The sequence below is a fragment of the Rhinolophus hipposideros genome (genome assembly GCF_964194185.1).
Source record: "Rhinolophus hipposideros genome assembly, chromosome: 13".
In the NCBI taxonomy this organism is placed as follows: Eukaryota; Metazoa; Chordata; class Mammalia; order Chiroptera; family Rhinolophidae; genus Rhinolophus; species Rhinolophus hipposideros.
In genome coordinates this window covers 22,061,500-22,080,975 of record NC_138059.1, presented here as the reverse complement: position 1 = coordinate 22,080,975, position 19,476 = coordinate 22,061,500, and positions in this window count along the sequence as shown.

Sequence of the window (19,476 nt, the reverse complement as noted above, 5' to 3'; positions counted from 1 at the left end):
TTCATATTTCAGTTACTACACATCACATTAGTGTCTTGTCTTCAAATTACTATGAAAATGTTAGTCGAGAATATAGCAATAAAAATAATATTATTAGCTATCCATTGTATAAATGATACTATACTAACAATTTATAGCCATAATTATATTTAATCTTCACAATAAATTTATAACACTAGCTCTATAATTATTCAAGTGATACCTATTTAAAAATTGAAGCTTACAGAGTAATTTTACATAGTGACATATCAAGTATGTGGAAAAGTTAGATTTACACCAAGGTTTGTTTCAATCTAAAATCTAATGTTAAACATTATATTACTCAGTTTTACAATATTTTTAAAGGCTTTTTTATAACAATTTATTAAATATTTTATTTCACTGTTTTTCTTCATTATGTAAGTATATTTTGCTTCTCTACACAGATTGCAAGATCTATGTTCACAAAATCATTCCATGAAGTGGGCATTAGTTTGCAACTCCCATAATCCCTGGAGAAGTGATAGATGTGTGTGTGTGTGTGTGTGTGTGTGTAGAATGAGAGAGAGAAGCCTCATTGTTTCTTTTTTAACATTATCCTATGAAACATTTGAAAAAGAAAAATTCCTTTTAGCTCCAAACATGACTATTTGCTCCCCAATTATCTAAATATCATGATTATATAACTATATAGCATTCTGTTAAGAAGGATTGGATTGATTAATCATAATCCAGAAGGCAACAGTACATCATAATGTTTAAAAATATTATGGTAGTGTTATTACTCAGTGTTAAATTGTATCTCACCATTTTTGCAATTTATGTATTTGGAGGAAATAACATCAGATTATTCAAATAATATTTTTGAAATTGTATCTTTTAATTATTTATTGCTTAGCAGTGAGCTATTGTAAAACTTTTTGTCTTAAAATAACCAGTCCCTTTGCTCACAAGTGTAAAATCTGGACTGCTCAGCTAGATGGTTTTTATGGTATTTCCGCCAATTTCACTTATGTATGTGGATTGAACTGAAATTCTACTGAGTGCTGTGTTCAGCTGAGATAATGGGATGTTTAAGCTTTTCTTTTTGCCCAATTGTTCAGCAAAGTTGTCCTACTTTTACATGGTACCTCAACAATTCCAAGAGTGAAAAGTGGATGCACTAGGATTTAGGTATCCAGAACTGACATAATATTACTTCTGCCTCATTTGTTGATTTACAACAAATCATAGGTCCAGCATCTGGATTTAAGTTGTCCTACAGTAGTAGATATTTAGATGATTAGTAGTCAGATACAATAGTGGGTCTGATTCATTGAGAGCCAACTAAGTAACTACAAAGACTATCTCAATTGAAATAAGAATCAAATACGAGTATAATCTATTCCTAGGAGAAATGTCTAATCATTACCAGAATAATAAGACAGAATTTTCAGATATTCTCAAAACACAATCTGAGCTCCAAACTCTTTATCCTAACTCCTTGCCCCATGATTCAATAAATGTGAGTGAGACTAATATGATTCCAGTTCCAAGTCAATATTAATGCATGGAAATATATGAGAATTGCATGAGGCTCCAAATTTGCATTAGGCTTCAAATACAGACTGAAGGCTTAGAAAATAGTACTAGAGTAGAGACTACTCCAAATAATTTGAACTCTATCTCAAAACTTGAAACCAAGCATCATACGACTTAGACCACAGACCACCTTAGGGAAACTGAGATTCAGCGCCACATTGTATAGTAGCATGCAAATGGGAAGGCATCAAAGGACAAACAGACCATGATGTATAGCTCCTAAGTGAAATGTGAACCAATAAGTACACATCAGTGTACTTGGGGGGACATCAGCGGAGAGAAATAATTCTTCAAGCAAATCTCCACAGTTTGATACAATATCACAGCTAGAACAAACTGAAAGTATGTGAAATTCAAATCTATCTTATATTAGTCCCGTGTGTGTATATGTGAGTGTGTGTGTGTGTGTGTGTGTGTGTGTGTGTCTGAGAAAGAGAGAGAAAGAAACAAATGGAACAACGTTACCTGACCTTAATGAAAAAATATACAGTTCATTAGAAAAAAAAAAAAGAGTAAATTACAGAAGAGATTAAGAAGTCAAATAAAAATACTGAAATTACTATTTTTTATTAGATATTAATCTCTTAGGACTAATGGATATAAACTATATACAAGGGAGGAAAAAAAACATAATTATTGAATTGCATAGGTTGGGTCCTCCTAAATAAATATATACTTGATCCCTTGAAAGAACAGAATTAATCATAAAAGGATCCAGATCTATGAAACATTTTTTACACTGTAAGAACATTTCAAAGACAAAAAACTAATACATTAGAATGTGTGAGAGAATATAAGAGTCATGAAAAATAATGTGCACCATTATGCATATTGGGTTCCTTCCTGGAACTTATCAGGCAACAGTTCTTGGGACTGTCAAGAAAAGGTCACAGGCACCAATCCAATGCTAACAGGACTTTCCAACCTAAGGTGTTGTAAAAGGAGAGACTTTATTCAGGTAAACAGTTTGCAAACTGGGGAAACAGCCTCCTGAAGAAAACAAAAATGTGCTCTTCTGATAAAAAAGGGAGCCCTGCTTACATAAGTACCTGTATGGTCCATTCAATTTGGACCATAAAATTCATGTTAATTTTATGCAAATGAATTATGCAAATTTGCACAGTTTGATTGGTCCAAATTGCACTGTTTTAAGTGGTCAGAATCCCACATCCTGAATGGTCATTATGGAGCTGCTCTGTTTGGCCAATAAAGATGCAAATTAGGATACAGTTGCACAGCTCTGATTGGATGGGACAATTCTCAACCCAGAGGTCAAAACACCATTCCAAGAATTCCTTTATAACGATCAGATTAGACTGCAGGAATGCAGTGCCAGAGACTTGGCAGACCAATCAATGGCTTTTCCCTGAAATACAGTGTGCATGGGAGCTCCCCTGTAAACAATGGCTGCTAGACACTGATTATGAATTTGAGTCCAGTTAACCATAAGGAATCCTTTTTGACAGGTATATTCCTTTTCAGGGTCAACAAAACAAATTCCATCATATGGTGTGACTTGTTATAGGCTTATCTGTGAAAATGTACAGGCCAAATTTACAGTAAGGAAAGAGAAGTCATGAGTTGCCCAATTTATTAATTCCACAGAGGAGCTAGAAACCTCTATTAAAATTACAGTATGGATTTGTACTCAGGAGAGAGATATTGCCTCCTCTCTGCCATCTTGTACAGTAAGTACAAAAGCAATCTTGTAAATAGGAATACAAACAGATTATGAGGTGCTAGCTTGTATCTGTCAACGTTTAGCTGTATACAGGGATGATTTAGCAAAGCCAGCTCCCAAACATTCTAAAGTGATATTGAGGAATGTGAGAATTTCTAGATGCCTTTGTGTGTGTGTGTGTGTGTGTGTGTGTGTTTGTTTGTGTGTATGTGTGTGCATGTAGGTTTGTGTGTGTGTGTGTGTGTGTGTGTGTGTGTGTGTGAGAGAGAGAGAGAGAGAGAGAGAGAGAGAGAGAGAGAGAGAGAGAGAGAGAGAGAGAGAAAGAGAGAGAGGGATTTGGGGAGCAGGTAAAGACCTTGTGAGCATTTCTACAGAAAATGAGTTTGGGCACAACTCTTTCTACTAAGAAGATAAATAGCTCTGTCTCCAGGTGGCTTTTTATCTAGGTCATCTAAGTGAGCTTCGGTAACTTTTGAATAAGCCTAAGAGAAGAGCCCTTAAAAAAATAAAAAAAAAAGTAAATAAGAAAGATAAAATAGGCCAGATTTAATAATCATGGAGCTAAAATATTCTTAAGCATTTAAATCTGAAAATATTTAAATATTAATAAGTGCCTCTTTCTTAGTATTTTCAGATATGTTATTTACTGCCTCTTAGGTAGATAGCAACTAAGACGTGGACACTCACTGGTGTGAGTGTGTAAGATAGTTGAATCAGAGCTGTGAAAAACAGAACAAAAAGAACCTGGAATCAATACTCAACAATGTGTTTTCAAAAGTAAACTTGGGGCTCTTGTGACAGAAAGAAAAATAAAATTAAGAGATGTAAGAGCCTTCTGAGGCCCTATCGCTCATAGGTGCCAAAATCACAATTTTGGTAAAAGACAAAATTTATTACTTTCCCAGAAATTGTAAGGGGTTGAGGTATGAGAAACTCAAGCAATAAAACAGTGTGGCTTGAGGTTGTTTGGGTTTGGGGGAAGGGAAAATGCAGCCTGCACCACATCTGAATAATGAGGTGTGTTTGGGAATTCAATAGCAAATATTTCATGTACACCAGGAGTCCCAGATGTCAATAAACCAGGCATAGTTTCTGCTACTAATCTTGTTTCCCAAGCCCCTATCCCCTGGTAACTGCCATTTTATTTTTCTTTTCATAGCTTTAGCTTTTTCAGATTCCACATATAAGTGATATCATACCGTACATGTCTTTCTCTGACTTACAAGTATCTCACTCACTGTAATGTGTTCAAGGTCCATGACCGCCATTGAAAATAGCAGGATATCCTCTTTTCTCATGACTGAATAATATCCCTTTGTGTATATGTACCACATCTTTTCTTTTACCCATTCATTAGTTAATAGGCTTTTAGGTTGTTTCCATATCTTGTCTATTGTAAATAACACAGTTAACTTGGGTGTGCATATACAAGGTCTGACAATCATGTTTGGGAACTTGCTACAATGATGTTCCTAAACTTTTTTTGATATCAGAGGGATTATTCATTATGAATTTGTACCAAACTGGACAAAAAGTTAAACAAGTTTAGTATTTGAAAGCGCTGAAAAGGCTGTGTAAAAAAGTTAGACGACCTGAACTTTTCGCCAACAATTCATGGCCCTTGCATGATGACAATGCACTAGCTCACAGGGCACATCTGTGAGAGAGTTTTTAACCAGTAGTCAAATAACTGTATTGGAACACCCTCCCTACTCACCTGATCTGGCCCCTAAATGACTTCTTTCTTTACCTGAAGATAAAGGAAATATTGACACTTGTTACTATATGTCTTGTTGATAATAGCCATTCTAACTGGGGTGAGGTGATATCTCATTGTGGTTTTTATTTGAATTTCTCTGATGATTAATGATGTTGAGCATTTTTTCATATGTCTATTGGCCATTTGTATGTCCTCTTTGGAGAAATGTCTTTTCAGATCCTCCACTCATTTTTCAATCGGGTTGTTGTTTTTTGTTGTTGAGTTGTATGAGTTCCTTGTAGATTTTGGATATTAGCCCCTTACCAGAGGCACAGTTTGCAAAAATCTTCTCCCATTCAGTTTGTTGCCTCTTTATTTTGTCGATGGTTTCTTTTGCTGTGCAGAAGCTTTTTAGTTTGACACAGTCCCATTCATTTATTTTAGCTTTTACTTCCCTTGCCTTTGGAGTCAAATTCATAAAATGCTCTTTGAACCCAAGATCCATAAGTTTAGTGCGTTTGTTTTCTTCTATGCAGTTTATTGTTTCAGGTCTTATTCTTAAGTTTTTGATCCATTTTGAATTAATTTTGGTATACAGTGACAGATAACAGTCTAGTTTCATTCTTTTTGCACATGGCTTTTCAATTCTGCCAGCATCATTTATTGAAGAGGCTGTATTTTCTCCATTGTATGTTTTTAGCTTCTTTGTCAAAAATTATGTCCATATTTATGTGGTTTTATTTCTGAGTTCTCAATTCTATTCCATTGGTCTATGTATGTGTTTTTCTGCCAATACCATTGTGTTTTGATTATTGTTTCCCTGTAGTACAAGCTAAAGTGGGGGAGTGTATACCTCCAGCATTGTTTTTTTTTTTCTTTTTTTTTCCTTTGGATTGCTTTGGATATTCAGGGTCTTTTATGATTCCATACAAATCTGATGATTAATATTTTTTTTTGTTATATTTAAAAATGCCATTGGGATTTTGATGCAGATTGCATTAGATCTTGCTTGGGTTAAGGCAGCCATTTTAACTATGTTAATTCTTCCAATCCATGAGCATGGAATGTCTTTCCATTTCTTTGTGTCTTCTTCAATTTCTTTCAAAAATGTCTTATAGTTTTCAGCATATAGGTCTTTCACATCCCTGGTTAAGTTTATTTCTAGTTATTTTATTCTTTTTGTTGCAGTTGCAAAAGGAATTGTTATATTTAATTTTTAAAGGATCCTAAATATTGTTTTCTATAGTGGTTGGACTAGTTTATATTCCAGCCACCAATGTATAAGAATTTCCTTTTCACTACATCCTTGCCAGCACTTGTCTATCTCTTGATGATAGCCATTCTAACAGGTGTGAGGTAGTAGCTCATTGTGTTTTTTATTTGCATCTCTCTGATGATTAGTGATGCTGAACATCTTTTGATGTGTCTGGTGGCCACTTTGATACCCTCTTTTGAAAAATGTATGTTTATTTCTTCTACTCATTTTGTAATCAGATTTTTTTTTCTTTTTTAGTTACATTTGTTGTTTATACATTTGGGATGTTAATACCTTATCTGACCTATGATTTGAAAAAAATCTTCTCCCATTTTGTAGGCTGGCATTTTATTTTGTTAATTGTTCATTTTGCTGTGCAAAATATTTTGAGTTTGATGTAGTGCCATTTGTTTTTTTTTTTGTTTTCCTTGTTGGTTCTTTTCAAGTCTAAAAACTCCTTGCCAAGAGAATAGCAAATTTCATTTTTCTGACAATAATTTTTTGGTCTCAAACCCTTGAACCTCCAGTATTACTGTAAAAAAATCAATAAATTATGGTATATCAACAAAATGATTCATTACACACATTTACTATGGTAATTATAAAATCTCCCCTAGAAACAGGATTATTGTGATATATATTTATAGTTACTAAAATAAGAATGCAAATTATGTAACCATTTTATATAGATAATAGTTACAAATTTGGACAAAGTTATATACATGTAGAACTTAATATCTACTTAGGAAAATAACTCATAACAATGACATTAGGAATATTATTTAAATGTTATATATTTTTGTTATTTTTAAAGGAATATTTTTTTGTTATTTTTGGAACCATTTTTCTCATATTCCATCTCTTCTTTATCCCTAAGATACACTTGTAAAAGTTGATTAAGCCTGTCAAAATCAATTATATAAAGATAAATATACATACATATCATATTTTAAAACAGTATTCATATGAATCTAGCATGCATTCAATATCTTTGACAATAATTTCATTAGATGTGAAAAGGAATATCTATCATTTCAGATTTATTTTAGATTTAGGCATTTGTATTTTATTTAAAAAACATGTGTAAGAATTTGCCAAGTTCTTAAATAATAAAATATAATTTTAAGATCTTTATATATTTTGAAACTGTTGTGTCATATTTGTTTAGATTACTGTTTGCAGTTATTGTGCAAAAGTATGTGGCAGCAGATCATTAATAGTGAAAGAGGCAGATATTTAAATATTTGACATTTAACCATTTAATTTTAATAATGCTAATGGTTAGATAGATTATTAAGTAAAAAAATGAAATTTGGAATTACACAATTGCAATAAAATTGTATTCGATTAATTGTAAATTAGACTGAGTAAATAAGAGGAAATATATGTCAGTGTTTAAGATAAAAGATGGTTAGATATATTAAAGTGGATATTTTCTCCCCAATTTTTTCAAATTTAACAAAATTTCTTTAAGCATGTCTAGGTAGCTACTTTATAAAAAACCAAAACTGAATAAACAGCCACAAATAACCAAGTTTTTATACCCTCTCTAACAAATAATCAAAGAATGGGTGCTGTGTGTAGAAGCAAACTACTGATGATTTTATACACTACATTTCTCATAAACATTGAGTTTTGTGGAGGTCAGAGAGGCAGAATAAAACAAAGAAATTGCCAGAATGAACAGGTAGGAGGAAAATTATATACAAACAGAAAACACTGCTACCTGGGGGGAACCTGAGCATTTTAACCTAAACTATCCCTATAAATTATGCATACCCAAAAGATTTTGGGGTAATCTCTTATCATTACACTTCACTTTGCCAAGAGAAACCTCACTGAAAATTGTTAGAAATCTAGAATGCAATTGCAGAAAGGCTAGACACCTCAGTATGTGGTATTTAATTACAAAATTTAAGTGCACAAATGAGCTGTTTATTTTTAAAAACGTATGTATATATATATATATGTATATATATATATATACATATATATGTATATATATATGTATATATATGATACATCATCAAATAAATCTATAATTAAAAAAAAAACTGACACAATGTTGTATATTTTCATCCAGAACATAAATGCAATTAAAATTAGACTTCACACACACACACACACACACACACCCCACATAAAATTATCCCTTTTAAAATACTGAGTCTTATAGAAGAAGTAAGTGATCTTCAGATTTCAGGCAGCTACATATAATAATATTGTTAAACAAATGAAATAATTAAGACTGCATGGAGTTTAGAGGTTTAGAGGAGGCCTAAGAGTAATGACTAGGACCCAAGATAGTGATGCCCAGGATGTCTGCAAGCCGCTCTTGCGGGCAAACTGTGAGGGGTGAGCAGTTTAGTTGCCTCAGCACATTTCCTGAGCCCCTGGCAGCCTGAGCCAAAGCCAAGAAGACTTCCCTGAAGGGAAGCCTTTAAGAAGAACCTCAGATGCTGAACTTCACATCTGTTTGTTGGTCATTCACTCAAAACAAGGTTAGTTTCCTAAATTCATGCTTTATATTTGTCAAAAGAAAAGACATGACAGAAGTAAAACAAATGAATCACCGAAGTAGTAATAAATAACAGTTTGTTGTGTGCACACCAAAAAGACAGTTTACAACCTGAAAGCACTAAAACCAAAACAACGAATGAGGCTCTGGTGTATGTTGTTTTAAAGCAGCTGATATAGTGAAAAGGCAATGACTGATTTTGCTTCATAGAAGATTGGTTATAATATTAGAATTTTCATGATTAATAGAGAATTGGTTAATGTTATCACATATTAATATTGGGAGACAGTTTAAGTTTTTCTTATGACTGCCAGAGGCATAAGCAGGAAATGACCCAGGTCAAGTTAGTCTTGCAATATATGTTAAATTAACCCGTGATTGTATGACTAAAGTGGTTTTGTCTGCTCAGGGAATTTTCAAAGTTGTGCTCTGTTTTTTATTTTAAAATATTGTTGGCACCGCGATCAACATATAAAGCTCTTAGGACTAAAAAGAAAGCAGGGAAATGTAAAGTTAGAGCATATCGTTTCTTCTGAACATGGTGAGAAATGGGCAAAATAGGACTTGTTCTCCAGCATTGTGTACCTAAAGATTTGCAGTAGAATAAAACATAACTGAACTAACAACAAAGACTACATCAAATTAAAAAAAAAAAAAAAGATAAATGGCTAGTAATTATGGGAAGATAACTGCTAATTCCTTCTTTTTTCAATTTTATCATACTTCCTTTGGTTTCATTATTTTTCATATATAAATATTGTTCTCATTCACCCCACCCCAAAATTTACTTATATGTGTTAATTACCAAGATAACAGTCCTGATATCTTGGTAGAAGCTATAAAAAAGAAGCAATGACTCTACAGCTTTCAAATCTGTAAACTAAAATAGTTTACAGATTTTAGTTTGTTTAATTATTTATTAAGAGTCAATTATTTGATTTATTTCTGGCTGCCACATTTTCTTACTACTTAAACTTTGAACTATTCTGCAGATGACTTTCTTATTGTATGCATTATGTTAATGACACCCAGAGGTAAGGGTAACAGCTGTCTTGGAGTCTACATTGGAGAGAAGTGTTATAATCACTTGACCAGATGGATATGAATAAAAGAACAATCTGGATAATCTTGGATGTGTAAAATCCCAAAGTAATGATGAATCCCATTAGGCACCAAAATTCCAATCTACAGAAAGTCTAAATGTAAGATAAGATAGAGACAAACATTTGGATCACCCTGGAAGAAACCAACAGGTAAAAATAATGAATTTTTACCTCATTTTTGTAGTTTATTTTAAAAAGAGTTCAATTTTTAACTAAATCATCTTATCATGACACATCTGTATCTAACGTAATCAAGATAATGAAACAGAAAAATAGTTTCTTATAGTTAAATCAAGTTTTATTTTTACCTTCCTTAGCTTTCATATAAATTATTTTAGGTTAATTATGAGAAATATAAACAATGAATGAGCATGCATATTAATTTGATAGAAGCTATGGTAATGCGCCCATCTTTTAGGAACACAAATTTTACTTTACAGATGGTATCTACTCTCATCCATTGCTTTAAAGAAAAGCACTATTGCAAATATTATAAAATATAATTGAGATTAGATATAGCAAATCAACAGATATTTGAATGTTATAGACTTATTATATAAAATATATGACATGGAATACAAATAAGTATCAACTTTTATCAGTGAGTTTGTACATTTATGGAAAAATGTTAGGATAAAAGGAGATTTAATCAATAATTTAGGCTATGATATTTTTAAATTATTAATAAATGTGTCATGTTTCTCACTTTAAACTCATATTTTGTATCTGGTTATAGAATTTGGTATCACTTATTTTCTGTTTGGCATCTTCATTCTCTCTCTCTGCAATAGATTATTTTCTGTAGATTATAAACATGCTCAAATCTTTCCATTATTAAAAGAAATCTTGGTAGTTCTTTGTCTACTTAGCTAACTCTATGTCTACATAGCAATCAAACTTATTTAAAATGTATTTCCCTGTTGAAAAAATATAAGATCACTACCCTGACTTTCTAACAAGTCATATTATATATCTTTGCAATTTGCAATTTGTTGTCATATACTAAGACTTTCTCAATGATTTTCTAGTATTCTACTTCATAAATTTTATTGACTCCCTGATGCCTTTATCAAAGATGTAATTCTCCGTTTCTTTGAAAATTAGATGACTTAAGTCAGACAGAAAATGTCGAGAACCATATGATTTCATTGATATGTGGGATATAAAGCTGAAAACAACAAAGTAACAAGACAAACAAATAAAGAAACAAAAGCTCATAGACACAGACTGTAGTTTAGTGGTTACTAGAGGGTAAGGGGAGAGGAGGATGGTAGCTGAGGGTAAAACGGATTGAATATATGGTAATAGAAGGAGAATTGATTCTGGGTGGTGAGCACACAATGTGATATTTGTCACCCCAATATACTTTAATTTAAAAAAAAAGAAAGAAAAGACAATTACATAACTTCTAAATATAACCTCATGTGAATGACTCCTAAATTTGTCATTTGTCAGTACCATGTATGGTGCAAGTCAAGGTAACAATTCAAGTGAGCTTAACTGTAATATAAGAGAAAACAATTAGCTCATATAACAAAAGAAACTTGGTACTAGCCATGGTTGGATTCAGTTGGTTAAATGATTTCATCATGAGCCAAATCGTCTCCTGTTATTTCGTTTACATAAAGTGTTCACCAATGCATTAGAAAACAAGGCCACCAGTACCCCTGGGTTTGCATTGCATGACTTTGATATCCATGGAAAAGAGCACACAGCTTTCCTAATGTTAATAGTGGCAGCCTCTGCTTAAACGCATTGCATTCAGTAGGTGTAGCTTTGCTCATATGTCCATCTTGGCAAGGGGTTAGTAGAATGCTCTATTCTCATTGCAAGTCCTTAGACGCCTAACCAGTTCAAAGACCAGAAGCTGACACTGAAATGTCTGGAAAGAATTTGGGGGTGAGGGGGAATCCAGTAAAAAACTAAATCTACATACAAAGACTTTTTTGGTTGAGGAAGAGCCTTTGATTATAAATGCCTGACAGATATTTCTACCCAAATGTCCTATCAGAATCTTAAATCAGTTTGTTTAGTGCAAAACTTACATTATCTTCTTCAAAGTGCTCCTCCTTGATTTACATTCCATGTTTCTGTTAATACATGTGATACTGAACATATCATCAATCATACCAGCTGCTCCTTCTCCTGCATTTTTCTATTTCACCCAATACTTAATTCTGATCGTAAAAGTAGTTCTCTATCCCCTGCACCCTACCTTGTCTAAGTCCTGCTGGTCCTATTTACAGAAACTGACATTTCTCTACTTTGGCGTGGTCTATGCAACTTCTGATTTCATAAGAACAGTCACATAATTTTATCCCTGCTTCCTTTCTTACTCCTTTTCCCCATATTGAGTTCACCTAACTTCAGCCAGAGTCATCTTTTTAAATCCTAAATTTAATCATGTTACTGCCATACTCAAAACATGTGAAAAACTTCCCATTGGCCTTAGGTTAAAGCCCAATTTCCTAACCATGTCTTAAAAGTATTTGAATTATCTGGTGATATTTACACAATTATCTTTTATAATTGACCTGGTAGCCCAATCTTGGACCACACTTAGTGTCTTTCATTTCTCAAATCTCAATATATTCTATTATTTATAAGATCTACTCCTAGGTTTCTGTATCCTGATTATACGTCCTTCTCCTTATTCACTAAGCATTGCATGCCTTTTCTATTATAACAGTGAAAGTCAGTAGTTGAGTGTGATCTTTGGAGTCTTATTCTTTAGGTTTCAATCTTGGGACAAGCTTTAAAAAAATACTTCATGATACATTTTTCTCAATTAAGGAAAAAAGATGTATTCATCACAAGTTTTGAGTTTTTTTGTTTGTTTTTTGTGTTTTTGTTTTGTTTTTTTAATTAAATGAATTAATAATGTGTGTAAAGTGCATAGGCTAGGGACTGCCACAGAGTAAATAATCAGAAAGTGCCTACTATTCTGGTTTATACCTTTGTGAGTTCTTTGAAAATAGAATCAATTCCTGTGGCCTTTATCTTAACACTTAGCATGAGCTTGAAATAGAATAAGAGATCAAATCAGTTTTCTTTACACAAATATTAATACCAATTCTTAATGCCATTGAAGTCAAGAGGTTAGCTCCTCAGGTCTAAAATATAATTTTGTATGTGTCCTTAACTTCTTTATTTTCTTTGATGTTTCTCACCACTCAAATAATCAACTAATTCCTAATGATTCCCCCATATGCAATCACCTTAATTTCTTTTGTCCTCATTTCCACTAACACCTAACTAAGTTGGGTCAGCATTGACTCTTATCTGTACTATTGTCCCTAAATATATTCCAGGTAACATTTTGTCTCACTTCAAATTTATTTAAAGAAGAAAAAAAAATTCAGATTTATCTTCCAAAGCAAAAGCTGTTATGCGATTGTCCTACCTATAATCTTCAGTATATAAATCTCAAACAATTTATCATTTATTTAATACCACCCATAGCTTATCTTTGTTCCATCTCTGCAATACTATCTCCTATTCCTTTCAATAGTACCTTCTGTTCCAGACTCTTCTATACATGGCCCAAAATTTTCAGTCTTTTCTTCTTTTCTTCTTTTCTTCTACATATTTAAAACCCATCCATCCTTCTAAAGCATGTTACAAAAAGCCTTTTATATTAATTTTCTCACAATTTACATTGTTACTTTATTCCTCTTTGCAAGCACACATATTGAATTTTAGGTGTATATGTACATAATGGACTTTCTCACTCTTTTGGAATTTCATTCATTCTCACATATCCTCATATTCTTCATCTTTGTTTCTCTTTATTGCAACTCCCCAATACAATGCTCAAGGTAGTATTTCTTGAATAAGTACTAATCAAATTACCATTTACAAATATTATTTTTCTTTAATAATAGGGAACATATTTATATTAAGTATGCCTGGGATGATTTCATCTTAAGCTAGATTTAACAAAATCACTAGTGTGTGAATAACAGAAATGTCAAAATGTATTAAAATCCCTTTTCAATTTTTGATATTGGCAAATATGTATCTTAGGAAGATAGGAAAATGCTTATATAATACTTAATGGAGTTCAGCTTTGAGAAAATGCAATACTGGGTCAGACTGAACTTTTAACCCACACTAACGGCTATCAACTTGTGCCAAAGAAAGTTAGTGGTTCATTATTGCCAATAAGCCATTATTTCGAAGCCAAGAGTATCCTGTAATTTTGCATATATTGCTTTTGCTAAATATGTGGAAGTCCCTTAAAGACTGGGAGATGGCACAAATGATCATAAAAGAAATGAGAATGTAATAACCTTTAATGACAAGAAAAGCTCATTCTGCCTACAGTTTTACATTACCTTTTTATTCACTTTTTTAATTTCTTCTGTTGCTGTTTTTTTTTAATATGCAGTTTTATTCTTTATTAATTCTCATGCCATTCCTTTCTTTTGTTTATTTTCTTCTCTTTTGACCCATTGTGTTAAACAATTCTTGCAAAAGATAGTTTGTCATCACTGCCATAATGAATCCAATTTTCTTTAACTCGGACCTGGCCATGAGGTCCTATATTGCAAAGGAAACTACCTGAAAGGCTAATAAGGGGCATTGTATGAGAAGTGTGACTGGATTATTATAGCTTTAATTAGATCAGTCAAAATTCTTGGTGAATACTCTTCAGAAAAGTATTCTTTAGTAAAGGAAACTATATTCTTCAAAAAAAATCCCTTTTCAAGAATGCAGTCCTATTACTGCTAAATACAAAAGTAAAGACGTACAAGGAATGCAACCAATTGAGGCAGACTTTTTCTACCATATTTGAAAAAAATTGCCAATGCTAAGCATGCTGCATCTTTTCAAAATTATCCATTGTAACATCTGATTATATTTGTAAAATCACCTTTGCTTTTACATAGACTATGCATATCTATGTAAAATAAGGAGGGTATAAATAGATTAGACACCTATATTTATGAAAGTTACTACATAATTCTATTATGTGATTTAGTAATTTATTGACCGTTTCATATCAGTTACTTTGGAACTCTTTCTAACAGAATTAAAGTAATTCTCTACTCCCAATCCTAGAGTAGAAGCTAATGTAAAACTATTGGAATCAAACTATTGAGACTCAAACAATAATCTGATTAATAGATGAATACCTAAAATGTAGTTGGAGAAAAGATAGAAGCAGTTGGATTTAATACCTGTGTTTATCATTTACATACCTGTGTTTCTTAAAAACAAAAAGTAATGGCAGGATCTCTGATTCAATTACCCAGGAATTGGCAACATTGATGTCTTAAACTTTTCACAGCTATTTTGCTATTCACAATTCCTTTAATAACCAAATGATGCCACTTTTAACAAGACAAATATGCTGTGTTATATATACTGCTTCATAGCTTTTTAAAAAATATTACACGTAGGGTCCATTTTTTGTGTGTGATTCCTTTTTCATGATTACAGAAGATAGTTTTCTTCACTCTTATAAATAAAACTTACATATCCTTCAATCATTTTAGATGGCATTTACTAATTTCGTAAGTAATGATACAATTAGTTTAGTTGTTCTTATTTTCTGCTCTATTGTAAAGTAGAATGAGAATATGTAGAGTGAGAATATGCAGGACAAAATAGAAATGTACAGAGATTCAGTGATGTATATAATAATATTTAACGAAAAGTAGGTTTAATTAGAGTCCTCCAGGGAGAAGCAAGTCAGAATAATGCATTAAACTATTTAATCAAAAAGTGACTAAACCTTTCTAAATATCATGAAAAACAGTGAATCAGAAATGTAGGGAGCTCAATGAACCCAAACAGGATAAACACAAAGTCAATAATCTGAATGACATTATGGTAAAATTATTGAAAAACAAATATAAAGAAAATTCTCAAAAACAGCTTGTGAGGGACTATATTATATGTTGGGAGCAAGAAACAAATAAGCACAGATTTTTCATCATGAATAATGAAAGCCAAAGTAAACACCTTTAAAGTGGTGAAAGAAGACAATGAAGAGGAGAGAGATGAAGAAGTTTGTTATTCTGGAATATTACAGATACTGAAAAATTCCTTCAAAATTGAAAGAAAAATAAAGACATTTTCAGATACATAAAAGTTTAAAGAATCCTTCAATAAGAGATCTGCAATTCCAAAATGTTAAAAGAAATTATTCAGCTTAAATACAATGATATAAGATTTAAACTCAAATTTAAAAGAAAAAGAAATGGAAAACATAAGATATGTCAAATATGTATGTAAATATAATAAATGAGTCTTTTAGCACTTAATTTCTTTAAATTTATTTTAAAGAATAGCATTTTTATGGAAACCTAAATTAAATACATAATGCCATGTATAATCACTCCAAAAATGTTAGTTGCTTATACACAGGACACATATGTGTAAAAATTATGTGCTGAAAGTTACAAAATGCTAATGAAATAAGTTAAGAAGCAGTCTGCTGACGCCAATAGACAGATCTTCCAGACAGAAAATCAACAAGGAAACACACTTAAATAACACACCAGACCAAATGGATTTAATTGATATTTTTAGAGCATTTCACACCAAAGCAGCAGAAAATACATTCTTTATAGGTGCACATGGAACATTATCCAAGAAAGACCATGTTAGGCCACAAAAGAAATCTCAATATACAGAGGGTGCCAAAAAAAAATGTATACACATTTTAAGAAAGGAAAAAAAAAACTATTAAAATTGTAATAATATATACTGATTACAAAAGATGAATATCAGTCACATTTGGCTTCTGCAATTACAGGAGGCACTCTAAGTGGTTACCATCAGCGTCCAGACTCCTGATTATGGTCAACTATTGTTTGAGCAATGTTGACCAGTGTCCACTTGTATACATTTTTTGGCACCCCTGGTATTTAAAAAGATTGAAATCATATCAAGTGTCTTCTCTGACTAAAATAGTGTGAAATAAATTACAAGACAAAAAACTGAAAATCACCCAAAAACTTTGAGGCTAAATACATGCTACTAAGTAATTAATCGGTAAACAATGAGATCAAGGAAGAACTCAAAAGATGCCTTGAGAGAAACTAAAATGAAATCACAATGACCCAAAAACCCATGAGACATGACAAAACCCATGGGACTGTGAAAGCAGTCCTAAGAGGGAAATTCATAGCAATGCAGGCCTACCTCAAGCAACAAGAAAAAAATCTCAAATAAGTAGTTTAATTTTGTACCTCAGTGAACTGGAAAAAGAACATCAAACAAAGACCAAAGTGAGTAAAAGAAGAAAATAATATAGATCAGAGCAGAAATAAACAAAATAGAGGCTAAAAAAAACATACAATACTTTAATGAAACCAAGAACTATTTTTTGGAAAAGCTAAATAAAATCGGCAGACCTTTTACCAGACTCATCAAGAAAACAATGAGTGATGGCTCAAATACATATGAAAGAATGTGAAGAAGTGACAATGGACACCACAGAAATACAAAAAACAAACAACCAAAAAAACAAAACAAAAACAAACAAAAATAATAATAAAATAAGAAAATCCTATAAGCAATGATATGCCAACAAATTGGAAAATCTGGAAGAAATGGATAAATTCCTTGAAGCATATGAGTACAGTCTTCCAGGGCTGAATCAAGAAGAAAGAGAAAATCTGAAAGACCAATTACTACTAACAAAATGAATCAGTAATCAACCAGCTCCCAACAACAAAAGTCCTGGACCAGATGGCTTCACAGGTGAATTTTACCAAACATTCAAAAAAGATTTAACACCTATTCTCCTTAAACTATTTGAAAAATTTCAAGAGAAAGAAAGACTCTCAAGCTCATTTTATGAGGCCACTATTACCCTCATTCCGAAATCAGAAAAAAAATTACAAAAAACGAAAACTATAGGCTGATATCCTAAATGAACATAGATGCAAAAGCTTCAACAAAATATTAACAAACTGCGTTTAGCAATACACTAAAAAGGTTATATACCATGATCAAGTGGTCATATACCATGATTCATTCCTGGTATGCAAGGTTGGTTCAATATATGAAAATCTTTTAATGTAAGACACCACAGAAATAAAATGAAAAATAAAAATCATATGGCCATATCATTAGATGAGGAAAAAGCATTTGACAAAATCTAGCATTGATTTATGATAAAAACTCTCAGCAAAGTGAGATTAAAGGGAACATATCTCAATATAATAAAGGCCATATATGACAAACCCACAGCTAATATATCATGTGGGGGAAGAACTAAAGACATTCTCCTAAGATCAGAAACAAGACAAGGATGTCCACTTTCACCATTTTATTCAATATAATACTGGAAGTCCTACCCTTTTCAATTAGACAAGAAAACGAAATCAACGGAATTCAAATTTGAAAGGAAAAAGTGAAAGTGTCATTAGTTGCAGATAACATGATATCATACAGAGGGTGTCAAAAAATGTGTGTACATTTTAAGAAAGGAAAAAAAAATCCGTAGTAAAATTACACTGATGGCAACCACTTTGAACTCCTGTTGTAATTGCAGAAGTCAAACATCACTTGTATTCATCTTTTGTTATCGACATATATTGAGTATTACAAATTTAATACAGTTTTTTCCTTTCTTAAAATGTGTATACATTTTTCTGGTACGCTCTGTCTATAGAGAACTCTAAAGATTCTGCCAACAACTATTGGAACTGATAAATGAACGTAGTAAGGTAGCAGGATACAAAATTAATAATTAGAAATAGGTTGTGTTTTTATAGACCAATAATGGACTATCAGAAAGAGAAATTTAAAAAAAAATCCCATTTACAATTGCATCAAAAATATTAAATACCTAGGAATAAATTTAACTAAGGAAGTAAAAGACTTGTACTCAGAAAATTATAAGACGAGAGAGAAAAATTGAAGAGATAAATTAAAGAAGATATAAATAAATGGGAACATATGCCATGCTCATGTATAGGAAAAATTAATATAGTTAAAATGTCCATACTATGCAAAACAATCTATAGAGTCAATGCAATCACTATCAAAATAGAAATGGCATTTTTCACAAAGCTAGAACAAATAATCCTAAAATTTATGTGGAACCATAAATGTCTCCAAATAGCCATGGCAATTGTGAGAAAGAAGAACAAAGCTGGAGGTATCATGTTACCAAATGTCAAATTATACTACAAGTCCATAGAAATCAAAATAGCATGGTATTGGCTTACAAACAGACACATAAATCAATAGAATAGAATAGAAAGCCCAGAATTAGACAAGAATTAAATCCATGCCATGTCATTTAATCTATGACAGAAGAAGAAAGAATTACATTTGGTGAATACAGTAGATTGTGCTTCAGTAAATGGTGCTGGGGAAACTGGATGGATACATCCAAAAAAATGAAACTGGACCACCTTCTTACGCCATATACAAGAATAAACTCAAAATGGTTTGAAGACATAAATGTAAGACCCAAAACCATAAAACTCCTAGAAGAAAATATAGGAAATAAACTCTCAGACTTTACCCTTACTAGTATTTTTATTGAAATGTCACCTCAGGCATGGGAAACAAAATAAAATAAACAAATGGGACTACATCAGACTAAAGAGTTTTTACACAACAAAGGAAACCATCAACAAAACAAAAAGACATCCTACTGAATGTGAGAAGATGTTTGCCAATGCTACATCT